Source organism: Sinocyclocheilus grahami, unplaced genomic scaffold (genome assembly GCF_001515645.1).
Source record: "Sinocyclocheilus grahami isolate Dianchi unplaced genomic scaffold, SAMN03320097.WGS_v1.1 scaffold1008.1, whole genome shotgun sequence".
NCBI classification, from domain to species: Eukaryota; Metazoa; Chordata; class Actinopteri; order Cypriniformes; family Cyprinidae; genus Sinocyclocheilus; species Sinocyclocheilus grahami.
Window position 1 is genome coordinate 206,253 of NW_015506187.1, and position 6,275 is coordinate 212,527.

The following is a 6,275-nucleotide window of genomic DNA, read 5'->3' on the forward strand; positions in this document are numbered from 1 at the left end:
GTGTCTGAATAAATTTTGGTTTGACTGTATCTATTTGATAAATTAAGTTAACCAACTAACATTATACATACCCTTTTGGTTTCTGTACCCAATATTTAAAAAATGTACAAATGCAATAAAAATATCGGTATCGGCAAGCACCAAAAATAAAAGTATCAGTATCGGGCGAGTACTGGAAAAAGTGGTATCGGTGCATCCCTAGTTTAAAGTGATAAAATATAACTTAATTCCCACCATATTTCTGATATTATCTATCTAACTAATCTGATTAATTTGATCGTTCACTTTTATTCTAAAACCGAGAGTGCAGCGCATGTGCAGCGCGTTAGCATTCGTTAGCTGGTTAGCTTGTCATTCCCGTTTCCATTCCCGTCTATTGCTGTTCTCTTTCTATTTTTTTTCTCTTGCTCCGTTTTTTCACAAGTTCATCAACCAACAGTGGTAAGTCAGAATCATTCATCAATCACGGTGAGTAATGGCTTCTTCTCCTGCTATTGATGCTTGCACCGCTTGCCACATGTATAGTTTATCTCTCTCTGTCGGCGACGAGGGATTCACATGTGCTTTCAAAGCATTTCAAGCATTCAAATGCAGGGAATTAATTCCCACCATATTTCTGATATTATCTATCTAACTAATCTGATTAATTTGATCGTTCACTTTTATTCTAAAACCGAGAGTGCAGCGCATGTGCAGCGCGTTAGCATTCGTTAGCTGGTTAGCTTGTCATTCCCGTTTCCATTCCCGTCTATTGCTGTTCTCTTTCTATTTTTTTTCTCTTGCTCCGTTTTTTCACAAGTTCATCAACCAACAGTGGTAAGTCAGAATCATTCATCAATCACAGTGAGTAATGGCTTCTTCTCCTGCTATTGATGCTTGCACCGCTTGCCACATGTATAGTTTATCTCTCTCTGTCGGCGACGAGGGATTCACATGTGCTTTCAAAGCATTTCAAGCATTCAAATGCAGGGAAATAGTTAGGCTGACAGAGGTTTCAGAATTAGACACACATCCAAACTTTAATTGAGGATAGTAAGAATGTGAGGGCTCCAGATACGGCTATGTGACTAGCTCAGGGAGTACTGTACATTGTTCGTTCCTGTTACAGAGCCTACGTAGCAGGGCGACTAGGTGACTGTGAGGCGGCATAGTCGCAGGTCAAAACACCGCTCTTCCGTCCTGATCAAAACATCAAACAGGTTCTCCCCACTCAGTGACTCACTGAGAAACCTGATCAAAGTGCTCTAGTTATTGGCGATTCTATTGTACAGAACGTGAAAATAGAGACACCAGCCCCCATAGTCCAATGTTTACCGGGATCCAGAGTGCCTGACATCTTTGCAAATTTAAAAGTGCTGGCTAATGCTAAACATATATTCAGAGGTGTGTGAACTTGCAAGAGGTGTGTGAACTTTAAAGTACGATGGCAGACACTGCAAAATGCTCTGTTCCCCTCCCTGCTTACCGTGGTGACGAGATACATAGCAGACTGTCGTCACTCAATGGTTGGATATCTAAGTGGTGCCCGCAGAATAGCATAGGTTTCATAGACAATTGGACGAGATTTTGTGGCAGACCTGGCCTGTTGAAAAGAGGTGGTCTTCATCCCTCCTGGGGTGGTGTTGCTCTTCTGTCTAGAAATATGGCACATATTCTTAGAGTTTGTACTTGACTAACTGGGGCTCAGGTCAGGACGCAGACAGACTGGCTAAACCGACCGTCTGCTAGCCGCCTCATGTCACAGAAATCAGTTAATTCTCAGCACATAGAAACTCTTCCACCTAGATATCACACTGTAGAGACTGTGTCTGTTCCCCAAACTAGAAAATACTAAAAACTTAATTTAATTTATATTCAACAAATAAAAAACAGATGTAATACGGATAAACAAATGATAAAGCTTGGCTTATTGAATATCAGGTCCCTTTCTACGAAAGCACTTTTTGTAAACTATATGATCACTGATCATAACCTAGATGTGCTCTGTTTGACAGAAACCTGGCTAAAACCTGATGATTACATTATTTTAAATGAGTCTACCCCCCAAGATTACGGTTATAAACATGAGCCACGTCCAAAAGGTAAGGGGGGAGGTGTTGCTTCAATTTATAACAATGTTTTCAGTATTTCTCAGAGGGCGGGCTTCAAGTATAACTCATTTGAAGTAATGGTGCTTCATGTAACATTATCCAGAGAAGCACATGTTAAAGATAGATCCCCTGTGATGTTTGTACTGGCTACTGTATACAGGCCACCAGGGCACCATACAGACTTTATTAAAGAATTTGCTGATTTTATATCAGAGTTAGTGCTGGCTGCAGATAAAGTTTTAATTGTTGGTGATTTTAATATCCATGTTGATAATGAAAAAGATGCATTGGGATCAGCATTCCTAGACATTTTGAACTCTATTGGGGTAAGACAACATGTGTCAGGACCTACTCATTGTCGAAATCATACTCTAGATTTAATACTGTCACATGGAATTGATGTTGATGGTGTTGAAATTATGCAGCCAAGCGATGATATCTCAGATCATTATTTAGTCTTGTGCAAACTTCATATAGATAAAACTGTAAATTCTACTCCTTGTTACAAGTATGGTAGAACCATCACTTCTACCACAAAAGACTGCTTTGTAAGTAATCTTCCTGATTTATCCCAATTCCTTAGCATATCCAAAACCTCAGAACAACTTGATGATGTAACAGAAACTATGGACTCTCTCTTTTCTAGCATTTTAGATACAGTTGCTCCTTTACGCTTAAGGAAGATTAAGGAAAACAGTCTGACACCGTGTTATAATGAGCACACCCGCACCCTAAAGAGAGCAGGCCGGAAAATGGAGCACAGCTGGAGGAAAACAAAACTAGAAGTATTTCGTATTGCTTGGCGGGAAAGTAACCTATCCTACAGGAAAGCATTAAAAACTGCTAGATCTGATTACTTTTCGTCCCCAAGTATTTATTCCATACAGTGGCTAAATTAACGAAAAATAAAGCATAAACAGGTGTTGACATTTCGCAACAGCACAGCAGTAATGACTTTATGAACTACTTTACTTCCAAGATCGATACTATTAGAGATAAAATTGTAACCATGCAGCCGTCAGCTACAGTATCACATCAGATAGTGTGCTATAGATCGCCTGAGGAACAATTCCACTCATTCTCTACTATAGGAGAGGAAGATTTGTATAAACTTGTTAAATCATCTAAACCAACAACATGTATGTTAGACCCTATTCCATCTAAGCTCCTAAAAGTGGTGCTTCCAGAAGTCATAGATCCTCTTCTGACTATTATTAATTAATCATTGTCATTAGGATATGTCCCAAAAACCTTCAAACTGGCTGTTATTAAGCCTCTCATCAAAAAACCACAACTTGACCCCAAAGAACTAGTTAATTACAGACCGATCTTGAATCTCCCTTTTCTGTCCAAGATACTAGAAAAGATAATATCCTCACAATTATATTCCTTCTTAGAGAAAAATGGTATCTGTGAGGAGTTCCAGTCAGGATTTAGACAGTATCATAGTACTGAGACTGCTCTAATTAGACTTACAAATGACCTGCTCTTATCATCTGATCGTGGTTGTATCTCTCTATTAGTGCTATTGGATCTTAGCGCTGCGTTTTACACTATTGACCACAACATTGTTTTGAATAGATTAGAAAACTTTGTTGGCATTAATGGAAGTGCATTAGCATGGTTCAAATCGTACTTGTATGACCGCCATCAATTCGTAGCAGTGAATGAAGAGGTATCATATCGATCATAAGTGCAGTATGGAGTACCTCAAGGCTCAGTACTAGGGCCGTTACTCTTCACGCTTTACATGTTACCCTTGGGAGATATCATCAGGAAACACGGCGTTATGCTGATGATACTCAGCTCTATATTGCTTCGTGGCCCAATGAAACATACCAATTTGCAAAACTAACGGAATGCATAGTTGATATAAAAAACCGGATGACTAGTAATTTCTTACTGTTAAATTCTGAAAAAACAGAGGTGTTAATTATAGGACCTAAAAACTCTGCATATAATAACCTAGAACACTCTCTAAGACTTGATGGCTGCTCTGTCAATTCTTCGTCATCAGTTAGGAACCTAGGTGTGCTATTTGATAGCAATCTTTCCTTTGAAAGCCACGTTTCTAGCATTTGTACACAATCTGACTTTGCTGCAGCCTGGAATTGAACTGCTGGTTTCGTCTGGTCAGAGGAGAACTGGCCCCCCGACTGAGCCTGGTTTCTCCCAAGGTTTTTTCTCCATTCTGTCACCGATGGAGTTTTGGTTCCTTGCCGCTGTCGCCTCTGGCTTGCTTAATTGGGGACACTTAATTTCCACTGATTGATTGCACAGATACTATTTAAACTGAACTGAGCTGGATGATGACATCCCTAAATTCAATGATGAACTACCTTTAACTGAAAATTTTGTGTTTACTATTGTTATTTTGCATTATTGACACACTATTTTCCTAATTAATGCTGTACAGTTGCTTTGATGCAATCTGTATTGTTAAAAGCACTATAGAAGTAAAGGTGACTTGACTTGACTTGATTGAAGGGATCCGGAGAGAAACAGGATCATGAGACGCGGCGTTCACTCAGATACACAATGTTAGTCAAGTGAAACAAATGATAAAATAAACCACAGACAACACCAAACACCAATGAAACCGCGTTTTCTTGCAAAATAAAATATTGAATCATATGAAATGATGTGTCCTTTAGAGGAAACCTGAATGCGGAAGTCCCCTGTAAAGCAGAGACCTGAGCTCTCAGCACTCACCTTATTCTCACACAGATTCACAGTTCGATAAAGTTGGCAAGATATTCACAGATTCTACATTTCCAGATCAATAAATCATGAGCAAAACGGTTTTACTACACAACTGACGCCTTTTTTCTTTCGTAGTGATGTAGTAAACAAGCTACAAGCGAGTCATTGATCTCAATGCTGGCGTCTGAGAGAAAAGTCCGAAGGGACCGTCTGCAAAGAGCGAAACGCGAAAAATCTTACTAATAAAATACTCAATAACTTCACAGTAACACGATGCAGTGTCACCAAATTCAGTTCACACATCACTGCTCTCCTGCTGGTTATACTACAACACTTATTTTGAAAAGAATGGCTTCTGAATGATGTGTCTGATTGTTTTTTTATATATATTTAATAAATTCACTCTACTGGATAAAATAGTCAATAACTTCACTGTAACACACTGTACCTTTACCAAATTTAACTCACACATCACTGCTCTCCTGCTGGTTATACTACAACACTAATTTTGAAAATAATTGCTTTGGCACATTTTTTATTATTATAATTTTTTTTTTCATGAAAACTACTTAACTTCACTGTAACACACTGTACTTTAACCAAATTCAATTCACACATCACTGCTCTCCTGCTGGTTATACCACAACACTTATTTTGCTTTTAAAATAAGTGTTGTAGTATAACCAGCAGGAGAGCAGTGATGTGTGAACTGAATTCGGTGACACTGCATCGTGTTACTGTGAAGTTATTGAGTATTTTATTAGTAACATTTTTCGCGTTTCGCTCTTTGCAGACGGTCCCTTCGGACTTTTCTCTCAGACGCCAGCATTGAGATCAATGTATTTTGTACAGAGCGGAGGAAAGCTTGTTTTGAGGAAAACTCGCTTGTAGCTCGTTTTCTACACCACTACGAAAGAACAGAGGCGTCCATTCTGTACTAAAACGTTTTGCTCGTGATTTATTGATCCGGAAAGTCGAATCTGAGAATACCTTTCCAACTTTACCGAACTCCAGCAGCTGCACGTACAATCATGGCTTATCTTTTATAAAGCTTCCTATGAAACACTTAGATATTCCGTATAGAATTGACTCTGGCTGTTTAAATGGAGAAACATCAACTCTACGCAACTTTTACTTTCACTTTGTGTTTGTGACGCGGACAGTGACGGTGTCAATCTACGCGCGCGATCTCAAGCCTCATCCAGTGTTAAAAATAAACAAATATAATATATATGTGTGTGTGTGTGTGTGCGTGTGTGTGTTTTGCAAATATGATTTATTCTTGGGCAATATTCTCATCAGTTTTCTATCAGCTGTGTGTGACATCAATCTGGGAAAAAATCAGTTTTTTATATTTTATCCAAAGGCATTTTTGTACCTTTATAGAAGGGATTTTCCCACTGATCTCATTAATACTTTCATTTCAAATTCTTAAATTTGATCTATAAATTAAATTATAATAATGTGATTTTCTCTAACATT

The 6,275-nt window shown here is 38.5% G+C and overlaps 1 pseudogene; it reads right to left on the reverse strand.

The window, feature by feature from the left end:
• The window catches only part of LOC107565559 (NACHT, LRR and PYD domains-containing protein 12-like), a 168,278-nt pseudogene extending 163,358 nt beyond the window's left edge, over positions 1-4,920 (reverse strand).
• Positions 4,921-6,275: the final 1,355 nt, after the last annotated feature.